This window comes from Prosopis cineraria, unplaced genomic scaffold (genome assembly GCF_029017545.1).
Source record: "Prosopis cineraria cultivar Desert tree isolate PC_DT_omini unplaced genomic scaffold, ASM2901754v1 PC11, whole genome shotgun sequence".
Taxonomy (NCBI): Eukaryota; Viridiplantae; Streptophyta; class Magnoliopsida; order Fabales; family Fabaceae; genus Prosopis; species Prosopis cineraria.
The window spans coordinates 35,132,814-35,147,649 of NW_026555342.1; the positions used below are offsets into that span (position 1 = coordinate 35,132,814).

The 14,836-nt window shown below is 36.0% G+C and overlaps 1 long non-coding RNA gene and 1 other non-coding gene across 8 annotated transcripts; one reads left to right on the top strand and one right to left on the bottom strand.

The window, feature by feature from the left end:
- Nucleotides 1–1,268: 1,268 nt before the first annotated feature.
- LOC129284855 (uncharacterized) lies at nucleotides 1,269–13,782 on the top strand. 7 transcript variants are annotated; one of them, XR_008586981.1, is made up of 9 exons: nucleotides 1,269–1,724; nucleotides 1,894–2,001; nucleotides 3,546–5,150; nucleotides 5,344–5,381; nucleotides 5,646–5,691; nucleotides 5,830–5,909; nucleotides 6,094–6,331; nucleotides 6,410–6,535; nucleotides 13,489–13,782. It is a non-coding gene; the product is annotated as an uncharacterized LOC129284855 (long non-coding RNA). The 7 variants fall into 7 exon arrangements; XR_008586985.1 differs by having other exon boundaries at nucleotides 6,256–6,331; XR_008586980.1 differs by having other exon boundaries at nucleotides 3,546–3,663; nucleotides 5,040–5,150; nucleotides 6,094–6,535.
- TRNAE-CUC (transfer RNA glutamic acid (anticodon CUC)) lies at nucleotides 1,290–1,362 on the bottom strand. The gene has a single exon. It is a non-coding gene; the product is annotated as a tRNA-Glu (tRNA).
- Nucleotides 13,783–14,836: the final 1,054 nt, after the last annotated feature.

The window sequence follows — 14,836 nt, forward strand, 5'->3', positions numbered from 1 at the left end:
ATCGAAAGAGACCATCAATTTGACCTCATGACTTGCATTCAACCACAATTTCTTGTACACAATTTCCATGACATCAAGATAGGAAGTTGTATCTTCCATAAGCACCTCCAAGTATGAATCATCCACGTAACAGTTGTTCAAATTTTATTTTCCATCATAAGAAATTATGAGAGTAACCATCCTTATATCTACAAGATGACATAGTGTTAGTAAGTGATCACTGATATGATTTATTAATGAGATAGTATAGTATATCAATATATACTAACATTAATTAGAAACACGAAAACGCCATACTCCTTCACCCAAATCAAATCAAACTAGGTTCAAAAAAAATTACAAACGCCTTAGATGATCATAGAAAATTAAATACCCAAAATAAAAATAAAATATTATGAACAGTGAGAAAATAATATGTTTTGTGTTCGAAATTGAAGCAAATTGTATGATCAATGACAACAAAATAATAGATTAGGAACAGATGATTTATTGATTCAATGGATATATTACCTGGATATATGAAGATGATGAAAATTAGATTATGGATGATTCTCTTCAACCTCCAGATAAATGAATACAAGACAATTTCTATTCGATAATGCAGTTTTCTGTTCAATGTGATGATAATGTCTGGGAAAAACAGAGAAGATAAACAAAGAGAGGCAAGCACTGTATGATAAGAAACATTCGACGACCTCTGATGAAGATGATGAAAATAACTGTACAGATGGAGAAATAAAATCAAGGAAAATCAGATAAAAATAACATTAGTTATATTCTATTTTAATAAAAATAAATGAACGGATTTGAGGATAACGAAGTAAAAAAACATCTAATTTATTTTTGAATGGGCCATATTCCAAAATATTTAAAAACTTCTTCCATAATTTATGAAAGTTGTATTTTTTGAGGCCATTGAGCAAATTTTCTCTATTTTTAATCAAATCACGTAAACTAATGAAAGTTAGTTATCTCACTAAAAGTATAGAAACATTCTAATTTTACTTCTAATTATTGTAAATAAAAAATAATTTTTTTAAAGTAAATTAATACAAATACTTATCTTTTTTTGTTTCTAATTTAATAAGGATATAATAATTTATTTATTAAAAAATAAGTTAATAACTTTTTATATTTAATAATAATTTATATATATATATATATATATATAGAGGCAAAGGGAATAAGAAATAACACTTATCATAATAAATAAATAAAATATCCGGACAAAAACATGGCGCGAGTCAGATCAATACCGAAGGGAAAAAGAAAAAAAATTATAAAGAGACTTCCGTTGCCGGGAATCCAATCCGGGTCTCTCGGGTGAGAGCCGAGTATCCGAACCAACTAGACTACAACGGAATGTGATCGTAGGTGTCCGCAATCAATTATTGTCGTAAGATGCAGCGAACGAGAATTCTCCCTCAAGTCAATTTCATTTCACTCACTTGGAACTCAGGAACCCAGCTAATCGGAGATGAGGGAGGAAGAAATTGAGAAGCTTCGAGGTGTTGTGAGGGACTGGGTAAGCAAGCACCTCTACTCTTCTGCCATCTTCTTCGCAGACAAGGTTGCCGCCTTTGCCAATGATCCCGCCGATATCTGCATGCAGGCTCAGGCCCTCTTCCTCTGCCGCCATTACGGTCGCGCCTTTCATCTCCTCAATGCCTCTTAAGATAGTTCTCCGTGATCTCCGCTTCCAATACCTAGCTGTCAAGTGTCTAGTAAGTCCTTCTACTCTAAATGCTGGGATCAATTCAGTTGTATTTGTGTGAGTAGCCTTGTGAGTATCATCTTTTTCCTTGTGTTTCCTGTGGTCGAGATTTATTACGACTGCTTCTTTGTATTTTCAAATATTTTGAAGTGACGGACGGTGTGAACATTTTTGAACAGTTACTTGTCATAAACCGATGAAACAACGTTGGAACTAGCTACAGGGGAGCTTACTAGGCTATGAAGCTCGGGCAGGGGCATGGCGATACTTCAAACACAACCGGCACTGTATGATAGTTCCAAATTAAAACTTTCTGTTAACGTCACGCTTATGAATAAAAATACAACTGACATTATTCCTCGTTCTCATTATCTTAGACTAAGATTAGCTCTGGTTCTTATTTTAAAGACAATTTAGCAACCTCATGGGCATTAAGAAATTAAGTTAAAGGGTTAATCAGCAAATAAGACTTGAACTCTTACTCAATAATTGCCTAGACCCTGAACTCTTAAAATATACAAAATAAATTCTGAACTTTAAAATTCATAGCAAAATAAACCCAAGCCATTAACTTTTTTAACATCGTTACTGTCCACACGGGTATTATAATAGTCAGGGTTAAATTTATAGAAAAATAAACCCTGAACAGTAACTGCGTGGACGCTAATGGTGTTAAAAAGTTAACGGTTAGAGTTTGTTTTATTATAAATTTAAAAAGTTTAGGGTTTATTTTGCATATTTTAAGAGTTTAGGGTTCACGGTGATTTTTGAGCGTCCTATTTACTCATTAACCCTAAGTTAAAGTAAAAAAAAAAAAGAAAGAAATTAAGTTAAAGTTAGTTAATGTTGTTAAATTTATCCAAAATTTTAAGTTTCCAATCTAAGAAGCACCAATATGGGTATGTGTATCTTTTACGGTATAGTATGATGGGGTAGATACGGCAATTTTCAAAATTTTACGGGAATATTTGTAATATATATTTCAATATTTTATGATGATGGGCATGGGTATCTTATTTTTAAACACGTTTTTCTAAGGTAATAATATGAGGATGTTTGTAACAATCAACCAAAATAATAATTTTTTTTTTTTTTAAGTTTCTAATATAGAAAATTTTTATTTTAAAAAAAAATCATAATACAAATGTTAGAATATGCAATATGTATCATGAGGTATCATGCGTGCATAGTATAAACATCTACTTTTATTTTAAGTGTTTTATATTGGGCAGAATTGTAGGCCTTGAGTCTCTTGCAAATAAGTTTGCTGATCATGATAGCCTAATAACTAATAGTCATTTTTCATGATTGTTTGATGTTATAATGATTGTCTTGTGTTTTATTATATCAAAAGTTAATGCAATTTTGATCAGTTGGGACAGCTTGAGATTTCCTTATTTGGATAAATCCTCTTGGGAATTGGGATTAGTCAGTTGTAATAATTACTTCTTGATTGTTGAGTATTGAATTTTGAGAGTAGTTTCTTTGCTTATCCCTTTTGTTACCTTTTCGTCCTACATTAGACTACCTCCAATTTATTTCTTCATGAGATGGATTTCTGGTGCTCCATTTTGCCGGAAGAAATTTTCAGATAAATTAGGACCGAAATGTGTGGCATTTGGAAATTTTTTTGGGACATAGCTGAGTAGCTTTGCCAGTTAAGAAATTGATTACAGTCTATTTTATTTGTATATGATATATTACTCTTTACAAATCTTTCAAACTTTGATGCGACTGTAGCTATGTTTTGTAGTTGTAGTATTCTACATCTTTATTGCTTTTTAACATATATTACAAATTGCTTATACTATATTAACTTGCTTTCTTAAAGAGGAGGAGCTCAAGGAATGGGATCAATGCTTATTAATGCTGGGTGAGGCTAAAGTGGATGAACAAGGCAATGTTTCAGACACAAAGTATTCTAATGTCATGTACTTTGGATAAAGAAGGTGAAGATCGTGAGGTCAAAGTGACGTGCTACTTCTGGGTTACTTTTACCTTGTAAATTGTAATGTTTGTTTATAAGCTTTTGCCCTTATGCGTTGTCAAGGATCTTGAGACAATTCTAGTCAATGTTGGGAATTTAACTTTTTTTTTTTTTCTTAATCAAATAGCGAGAGAAACATAGTATCAAACTGGAAGCAATAAGCAACTGCAACTTTATAATTAGGTGACTACAGTGGCATAATATCAATGCTATATTCCTGTACTGCCAGTATCTGATGCTGATATTATAAGTGGAAAAAGATACCAAACGAAAATTAATATTCTAGCGCAAGAGGATTATTATTGAGCCTTCTTTCAAGAACTTAGCTGGGATACTTCTAAGACTTATGATTTGCCTTAAGGGAGGCCATGAATCCATCTGATGTTGAATCAGCAGGGTATAGGGGGAAAATAGTGAGAGAACAGGAGGGGGAAAGATAAAAAATGAGATCATGTCAATCCTCAAAACTGAAGGAAAAGTCTGACATGTTTTCTATTCCTTGTGGGTAGCATTCTTTTACTGATTCCATTTACTACTGTAAGTCTGACATGTTTTCTATTCCTTATGGGTAGCATTCTTCAAAACATTTAGGCCATGTTTGGTAGACTGGAATTGTAGAGATGGAAATGGAATTGGAAAAAGAATCTGAATAAAGTGATGTTTGGTAGACATGAATCATTATTCCCAAGAATCCCAATTCCATGAAAATAGGTTGAATTGGATTTTTTGTTTAAAGCTATGGAATCAAGGGCAATTCCATAGAATTGTGACTTTTAAGACACTTTTACTGATGTCCTGTTTTGGAAACCGTCAAACTTAATTACATGTTTATTTTCCCTCAAACATACATCGAGATACCTTACTGTTGAATATTTGGTTTGCTTTGGAAGTTTTGAACCAAAATGGCACTTACTAATGGGTTGTTAAGTTATTTGTGTGATATGTATGTTTAAGTTATAAGTTTTAAATTGCTATTATAGCCATGTTGTGGTAGCGTCTTCTAACTGTATGTATAGAAATTTGTATCTTTGCAAACTTTTGTGCTTTGCCTAATCTATTTCCATTTCTGACATCTTGGATAATTAGAAACATTGATTCGATATTGACGCAATGCATCTTTTTGGTATGACTAAATCAAAAAATAAACTTTTTTGCATTTTTTGTGCCCAAACATTTACCCAGAAAGGGATTAAGAACAATACTGTGTTCTTTCCTTAATTCTTCCCACTTACTGGTTAGAAATTCTGTATATTTTCTAATATTTGATATGGTAGCATAATATAGCTAAGATTAACTATTGACGATATCTTTATTCTGACTTTTTCTTAGTTTTGCTAGTTTGCTTAGTTCAAAGCATTTTTATGTGCTGTGACAACCAACTTCTGCAAAATGTTTCTTAAGAGGCAAAATGCATGAAGCTCTGGAAAACTGTGCCCAGACTCGATTGTGGTGAGTTCCTTTTGGGACTTATGATTAACTTACTATGCCTTTTCTTTTAACGTAAGAAGCAGATTTTTTTTTAATCTTAATTTTTCTTTTTTTGGCTTGCATTAACAATAGTTGAATTATGATGTGTTTGGATTTAATGAACAGAATTAACATGAAAAGTTCCCTTATTATGCTCTGTTTTGTTTGGTTGAAGGTACAAAGTTGCTATAAAAGCTGACCCTTTATGCTGAGGTATGTCTCAGTCTTTCCCTTGCTTTTCTATAGTTGATGAGAGTGTATGCTGTAAAAATTCATATTTCTGTAATCTGAAGTCTGAAGTGCTGGTAAATTAATAAATTCAATACTTTGTCCTTTCAGCAGAGGTCTGACTACTTGAATTTTTTCCTCTTCATGCAATTTTAAAAGCTTCATATTTACCATGTCTCCTTGCTCTCAAGTATCTTCACATATGCATCAGTGTCCTAATTTCTTCTGGCTGTTTGGTGATTATGTCAGGCTCTGGAATGTCTTATTGAAAATCTCATGCTCACATGTGAGGAGGGTAAAAGCTCTTAACTAATCTATCAGAATCTTCATTCATTGCAATTTCTGTTTAGAAATGTGTAACTTATCTAAGTACAAATTGATTCTTACACTTCTCCCATGTTTTCTCCTTCCTTTTCTCTGTGCTGAATATCAGAAGCAAATTTGATTTCACCATTGCAATATGGCAGTGAAGAGGGATGGCTTTCTTCATTCTATTCCTGCTTGATAAAGAAGGTAACATCTAGGCCATTTTTGATTCAATTATATTTGAATGTTTTGTATTGTATATTAATGAATGTGAAGGGGGAAAATTGTTTTATTTGCCTTTTTTGCATTACAATGCATTGTGTTGGTTGATTATGATGGTGACTGTGAGTGCATTATACTGATCAAGGATTTTCTCTTCTTTGTTACGCAGTATGAGAAGGAAAACGTTGTGGAAGCAAAGTTTCTAGAACTTGAGAACGCATGCTGTAAAATTGATCATTCTAATCCTTCTTTCTTGCCTACATTGAAAGGCAACACTGACCTATTATTAGCCTGCAAAGCTGAATACTAACATCAGTGTGGTGAATATCAGAAATGTTTTGAGTTAACATCTGCGTATGTTGGGGACCTGATTTGGAGACTGGAGACTGGAGTGCAATACAGCTGTGGTTGTTATCTTGATAGCTGCTGCTTCGTTTATCTTTCCGCTGACTCTCTTTGCTAACTGAGTTTCAGCACTCTTGCAGTCTACTTCAGAAAGATCCTTTCCATAATAAGACTACCCTTAGTACATCTGGCAGCTGCTATGGAGCTTGGACATTCAAATGAGATCTATCTGATGGCATGCAATCTGGTGAAGGTTAGCCTCAAAAGTAAGTTTTCTTGTACTACTCATTGATTTGTTGTCTTCTGTTTCATTTACTTCAAGGTCCAGTTACGATTTTTATCTTTCAGATTGCTTTTTAATTTACATGATCTCTACTGCATGTTGAGGGAGATATTTCATATTGAATTTCAATTCATTTTTGATAATTGTCAAAGACAACTAGATGGCTTAAGCATTTTGATAGAACCCGTAGATATTCAGCACAGATCGAATGTAAATGCAACAGTATCTCTATTACAGTAAAGAAAATGTAGAGAATAAAACCACGAATGCAAATGCCTACACTTTGATAACAAGGAAAGCTTAAGAAAGTAACCTCACTCTTCCTGGTATTCGAGAGACTAGGCCCTCTCCCCTAGGATGATTCTACTTGCCTACCTCCTCATGCCTTGCCTTCCACCTAAATAATGTTCCCCCCACTAACCTGACCATGTTAGAGTACTCTACAATTTAGTACCTTGGCCATTTTGCCCTCACGGACCCTCAGGGCCTGATTCATTGCTTTGGGCCTGTCTCCCTTTGTGTTTCCTTTCATAAACACGGCCCCAATGTGTAAAAAGCCCATCTTTTCCCCTGTCTGCAAGAATTTCCTTGTCCTTAAGGTTGAATTGGGGATACTAGGAGCGAATGGTGTCTTTTTCCTCCCAAGTGTTCTTACATTCTGGTAAATCCTTCCACTTGATCAAGAGTTGTAGCTTGCTTCCCTTGAATGCACATGTTGCCACAAGCTTCTCAGGCTACACTTTGAGTTCCAATTCTTCAGTCAATCCTTTAGGTAAGGGTTGAACATCCACTATAGCTTTAAGGGCCTGTTTAAGCTGAGAAACATAGAAAACATTGTGGATCTTGGCTGTATCTGGCAATGCCAGTCAGTACACAACCTTCCCTATTTTTTCAAGGATAGTGAATGGGCCATAGTTCCTCGGGGAAAGTTTTTCATTAGGTTTTCTTGTGAGAGATCTGTACTTGTAAGGTTTTAGTTTAAGGTATACAACATCCCCCACTTCAAATTGCAGCTCCCTATGATGTCGATTTGCCTGACCCTTCATGCGGTTCTGAGCCTTCTCAAGCTGGTGCTTGAGTTCTTCTAAGATGAGATTTCTCTCTTGAATTTGTTGATTCACATCCTGCGCCCTTGAGGGCTGATCTTTCCACTTTAGTAGTGTTGGTGGATCCCTCCCATATAGGGCCTTAAAAGGGGTCATCCCAATTGCGCTGTGATAAGTTGTGTTGTACCAAAATTCAGCCCAAGGTATCATTTTAGCCCATTTCTTAGGTGTGTTCCCTGTGAAACATCTCAGATAAGTCTCAAGGGTCCTGTTGATCACTTCTGTTTGGCCGTCCATTTCAGGGTGGTAGGATGAACTAAATTTCAAAGTTGTTCTTGCCATACTAAATAATTCTTTCCAAAAATGGCTAACAATGACTCAGTTCCTTGTCTGTTACGATGGAGATTGGAAATCCATGTAACTCGATTACCTCTCACAAATGCCTCTGCTACTTCCTTGGCACTATAAGGGTGAGAAAGACAAATGAAATGACTATATTTGGTTAATCTATCAACCATAACTAATACCATGTCGAAACTATTACTTTTGGGCATTCCTCCTATGAAGTCTATGCTTACATCCTCCCAAGACGCGTTGGGTATTGGTAAGGGTTGTAACAATCCGGTAGGGCTCAAAGCTTCATACTTATTCTTTTGACATATGTCACATTGGGCCACATATTCTTGAATGTCTTTTTTCATCCCCTCCCAGTAGGTCACAGCTGATAAGCGCTTGTAGGTTCTTGGGTATCTCGAATGCCCTCCCATAATGGAGTCATGGAATTCCTTAATCAATCCCTTGGTCTTCTCTGAATATCTTGGTAGCACTATTCGCCCCTCATGAAAAAGGACTCCATTTTTTAAGCTGTACCCACTTAGAACAACATCCCATATGATGATGTTCTACACTAACTTCTTGAGGTGTGTGTCTTTATCAATTTCAGATGCCAACTCGATTCACTCATACTGCCACATTGAAATAGCCTTCAATTCCACCTCAGAATCTCATCGAGATAAGGCATCAGCCCCTCTGTTCTCTTTTTCTAGCTTGTACTGTATTTGGAACTTGTACCCCATCAACTTGGTGACCCACTTTTGCTGATCGGGAGCAATGACTCATTGCTCTTGGAGATATTTGAGTGCCCTCTGATATGTTTTTATCAGAAATGGTTGGCTTGATAGGTAGTGCTGCCATTTCTTGACTGCTAGCATGATGGCCATGAGTTCTCTTTCATAGACTGAGCTTAGCTGGTGCCTCTTAGATAGCTTTTGACTAAAATAGACTATTGTTGACCTTTTTGCATCAGAATGGCACCTATCCCCTTGCTTGAGGCATCAACCTCAATTTCAAATGGATTGCTGAAATCAGGCATGGCTAAAACAGGCACCTTCATCATGGCCTCCTTTAATTCCTCAAAAGCCTTTTGCGCTTGGTTGCCCCATATGAACGAATCCCTCTTCAAAAGTTGGGTCAGAGGAGAAGTGATCTGGCTATATCCTTTGACAAACTTTCTATAATAATCGATGAGACCCAAGAATCCCCTAAGTGTCTTCAAATTGTAGGGTTGAGGCCATTAGAGCATCGCTAAAATTTTAGTGGGATCTACTTTGACTCCCTCGGCTAAAATAATGTTAGCCTAAGTATTAGAGCTGTGGTTGGCCGAACACATTTTTTTTTTTGGATTAACCACCAATTGATGCTTCCTAAGTACTTCCAAAGCTGTCTTTAAATGCTCTCTATGGGTTTCCCTGTCTTTGAGAATATCGTTAAAAAAAAACTAAAATGAATTTTCGCAAATATTCTCTGAATATGTTATTTATAAGAGACTGAAAAGTAGATGGTGCATTCATTAACCCAAAAGGCATAACCTTAAACTCGTAATGTCTATCGTGCGTTCGGAAAGCAATTTTTGGCTCATCTCCTTCTTTGATTCATATTTGGTGGTAGCCTGATTTTAAATCTAGCTTTGTAAATATCATAGCTTCCCCTAACTCATCTAGTAGCTTATCTATGGTTGGTATGGGATATTTGTTTGGAACAGTGATGTTGTTCAAGCTCCATAGTCTACACAGAACCTCTAGCTACCGTCTTTCTTCTTAACTAGTAGCACTGGACTTGAGTAAGGACTGGTACTCGGCTATATGACCCCCACTTGTATCATCTCCTTAACTAATCTCTCAATTTCTGCCTTTTGGAAGTACCCATAGCGGTTTGGACATAATTAGCTGGTTAAGCACCTTCCTTGATAGTTATTGCGTGATCTTGAGCCCTCCTCTGTGGGAGTCCGGTCATGACTATACATACCTTTGGGTATTCTTCTAGTATCGCGGCCAAATCGTCACCTGCTTCAAGTTTGACATCTCTCTCCTCTTGTTGTAACGCTGCTAGCATCATGAAGTACCCGACCCCCTCCTCTTTAATTGTTTTTCGAATTGCTTTCAGAGAGACTTGCGCTTGGGTGAGGGACGGGTCACCTCGAAGGCAGATCCACTTCCTGTCCATCTTTATCTTCATGTACAACTGTCGCCAATTCATGCATGTCTCACCTAGAGATTCTAGCCCCTCTACTCCCAATATCAAGTTGACATTTCCAAGACTGAATGGGTAAAAGGGCTGTTTGATTTTAAACCTTGTATTTCAAGCTTTACACCTGGGCACTTTCAATCTGAATGAATAAATCTTCATCACCCATTGTGACTGAATACCTTTTGACTTTCTGTGTGGTTATTCCTAATTTTGACACAAGTTCAGAGGCAATAAAGTTGTGGGTTGCCCCACAATCAATTAGGACTAAAATCTTTTGCCCATAAGTTGTCCCTTTCATTTTAAGGGTTCTTTTTCCAGTCAGCCCATTAGCAATGGCTATGGATAATTCTATCGTGGCACTCTCTCCCTCTTCTTGGGCTTGGTCTTGCATGGGCCTCTCTTTTTCCTTGTTCTGGTCCTCTTCCTCCTCATCAATTATTATGAGCCTGATCTGCTTGTTTTTACACTTGTAGTTTGGGCCAAACTTTTCTTCACATCTAAAACATAGGCCTAGCTCCCTGCGTCTGTTGATCTTAGCCTCTGAAAGTCTCCTACGTGGTACATTGCTTCCAGTGCTAGCAATGAAGTGGTGCCCGCATTCACTGTCTTGGAAGGGGTAGACTTTGTTTCTTCTTTAGCCCTTTCCCTATGTTCCTTTGTTCTTGAGGGCACACTAGAGCTCTTGAAATTCTCGATTGCACTAAAATTAGGGATCAAAGGTTTGTAATCACTCCATCAGCCACTCACAGTGGTCTTCGCCGCTCTACTCCTTTTCTCCTCCATAGCCTTCTCCTTTGCTCTGTTGCGATCTTCTACTTGGCCTACATAATCCATCAACGCCTTTAGATTTTCAGGATGTATCAAGCAGACATCCGCTCTTATTTCCTTAGTCAACCCGTTTAAGAAAGCCCCTATTAACATTTTGTCGGACACCTCCCTTAAGGGAGCCAAGAAGAGCTCAAATTTTTCCTTGAATTCCTGTATGGTAGTCTCTTGTTTTAGTGCCAAGAGATGTTCATGCTCACTGCCAAGTTGCTTACAATGAAATCGGTTCATTACTTCTTGCTTAAAGTCAGGCCACGTTCTTATTGGTGTTCTTGTTTCTAACCATTGGAACCATGCCAAGGCCTTCCCTTCTAAACTGACGATTGCCACGTCTAACTTCTCATTCTCCCCTACTCCATTATAGTGAAATATCGTTCTACTCTGAAGATCCACCCTAACGAGTCTTCCCCTTCAAACAATGGTAGTTCCAGTTGTCAGTATTTAAACCCATCACTTTGTCCCAATCCTTCATTGCCTCTGTTGTTCATCTCCCTTCTAGTTCCTTCTTCCAGTATGGGTGTCTCATTTTCTAAAGTATGGTTGTCCTTCCCTTCGGCTGGCGGGGGCGAAGGTGGTGGTGGGCGTGGAGCATTTGCTACCTCGAAAGCGGACCGAAAATTAGCAAGTTGATGTAGAACCTACGCCATCGAGTTTTCCATGCCGGTAAGCTTCTCAGTCGTCTCACCTTTCGCCTTTGAACCTCCTCAACTATTTGCTCTAATTGTTCTACTCTTCCCTCCATTCTTGTATTGACCATTCCCTGGAATATCATTGCTCTGATACCAAGATGATAGAACCCAGAGATATTCAGCACAGATCGAATGTAAATGCAACAGTATCCTCTATTACAGCAAGGAAAATGTAGAGGGTGCAATCACAAATGCCAAATGCCTACACTTCAATAACAAGGAAAGCTTAAGAAAGTAACCTCACTCCTCCTAGTATTCGAGAGGCCAGGCCCTCTCCCCAAGGATGATTCTACTTGCCTACCTCTTAATGCTTTGCCTTCCACCTAAATAATGTTCCCCCCTACTAACCAGACCATGTTAGAGTACTCTACTGTTTAGTACCCTGATTGTTTTGCCCTCACAAGCCCTCAGGGCTTAACCCACTGCTTTAGGCTTGTCTCCCTTTGTGTTTCCTTTCATAAAGAAAGCCCTAATGTGCAGAAAGCCCATCACATTTTAACAAAAAATGTGATCTAATTGTAGAAGATATCTTTGCTAGATGACCCTTGGGACCCAAACATGATATCTAAATCCTTGATAGGCTTGAATATTTGTTTGAATTGTTTACTGTGTTGTGATGGTTAGTTGATGTTATTTTAGGGCTTTATCTTGGCTTGCGGTTGGCTGCTATTATTATTTGTAATGAGCACAAGTCTAAGCGGAGAGCTTATCCCAAAAGATTAGATTGTTAGGTGGGAGAGCCTCTCACATTTATAAACCTCACACCACTTATGAGGCTCTCCAATATTGGGCTCATGATAATGTCACCCCCTCAAGAGTTGACATCCATGGCAGCTCTACTCTACGGCACTTCACTCAATCTCCTACCAATTAGAACCCTCTATAGGTAGCTTTTTTTGTGACATTGGTATCTCAATAAAAGCACCAATGTAATGAGTACAAGCCCAAAGGGAGAGTCTATCCTAAAAGATTAGCCTATTGGGTGGGAGAGCCCCTCACACTTGTGAGGCTCCTCGATGTAGGGCTTGTGAAGATACCACCCTATCGAGAGCCTACGTTTCCAACGGCTCCATTCCACAACACTTCACTCGGTCTTTTACCAATAAGAAAACTTTGTGAATAGCTCTTTCAATAAGACTGGCCTCTCAATGAAAGTATTAATGTAACGAGTATAAATTTAAAGGGAGAGTTTATTTCAAAAAACTAGCCTGTTAGGTGGGAGAGTCACTTACACTTTTAAATCTCACACTATTTGTGAGACTTTTTGATGTGGAACTCATGACACTATTGTATTTGTATCATGAAGTATGACCAGTCCCGTCGATATTTCAGGTACACATAGCTTGTTGTCACGTTAGATCTGGCCCATCCTGAAACATCTAAAGCTAGCATTTTGGTATCTCTTATTATTTTTGGCTTTTGAATTATTTTAATAGGAAGAATAATTGACTTCTTTTCTAACTAAAAATATGATCGTTGGAATATAGTTACTTTGAGTATTTCCCTGAAATTCAATGCAATTATCGTTTTGCTTGATAATTTGTCAAATGCTATGCCTTGGTAGATGCTTAATTTCTATGCTGTTGTATCCCTGCTGTGAAATATGATATGCTAGATTATACGTTATTATTAACCCGTGTACATAAATGCATCTATAATACCTTATTATTAACCCGTGTACATAAATGCATCTATAATAGGTCTTTCACTTAAAAACTTGGAGTCTTGGATCAATTATATATCTCTGAGCATGACTTTTTTTTTTTATTGTACAATTAATTTTCTTCGAATATCCAATTGCTTGACATTATTAATAAACTTGTTGTTCATTTCCATCCTCTACCATTTAGCAAGGCAACAAGTCTAGATGGAACATTTGCACCATAGCCTATCAGAAGAGGTTGATCATGCTTATGCACATCAAGTTTTGCATTAGAATATTTTGATTCAGATATGGTTGAGTTGTTTCTTCCGCCCATATCTGCAAAACTAATTTCAATTTTCAGGTATGTTAGAGTAGGTGTAAACACCCAATATTTCTCGGTGTGAGCATGAATTGTATCATAGTGTAAATGTTGCTATAGTATTGTGGGCGTGCACGCGCGCGCTCTTTTTTATATAAATATCGTACAGATTTTTGACTCTGTAGTACCATAGCTCTGTAGGTCAGTGCTGTCATTGTCCTGCTTCCTCAAATTCTATTTTCTTTCGTCCCTTGCTCAATGAGGTGTTACATATAGTTGTTAAGTGAAAAACTGAAGACTTGTTTGTTGCTCTTCCTGGGGTAATTACAAAGGAAATGAAAATTAATGTGCCAAAAACCACTAATCACTACAGAAATGACACATAAAATTGCAAATTTATACCCTATAAAAATTAATATCAATTAAGTCTGTGGGTCAAAATCATATTTTAGCTTTTTATGTTAGTGAAAAATAACATTTGTATCTTATAATTTATACATAATTTAGGGAATTTAATTAATATTAATTTTCTTATATAATATTATGTATGATTTTATCGGTTCTTTTGTGTAATTTTTGAAGTCTTTTCTTGCAATTTAAAGTCAAATAATGATTAAATTTAATTTTTTAGGTTGAAATGCATCAAAACCATGAATTTTGAAGAAATTGCATATGATGCCCTTATGTTTAAATGTTTACAGTTTACTCCTACTAATATTTAATTTTGTTTTTCAAAACTCCTTATTATCAATCATCTGTTATGTTATTAATAGAGTTTGCCTTGTCACATTAAGAAAAGTTACATAGAAGCTTATAAGCAAACAATAAATATAAAAATTATATTATTTTTAAATGCTTACTTTTGTATTAGTTTAAAATATTTACTTTTGTATTAGTTTAATTCATTTTTTTAATTATTAATGGTGCATATTTTTTTGGATTAAAGAGTAAGTTTTTTTTTATAATTCTTATCAACAGCTTTTAGATATTTTTTTTCATTTATTTAATGTAAAATATTTTTTAATTGATAAAGAATGATAAAATTATAATTTTTTGAAATATGTTAATAGTTAATAATGAAAACAAAGTCTTTTAACTAACAAAATAAGAGTATTATTATGTGTGTTAAAAATAAAAATTATAATTTTTCCCTTCCTTAAATTGTATTAAAAAATTAATAAAAATATTTCTTTCATGTTATATGCCATATATATTTCATTAATATGATATGAAA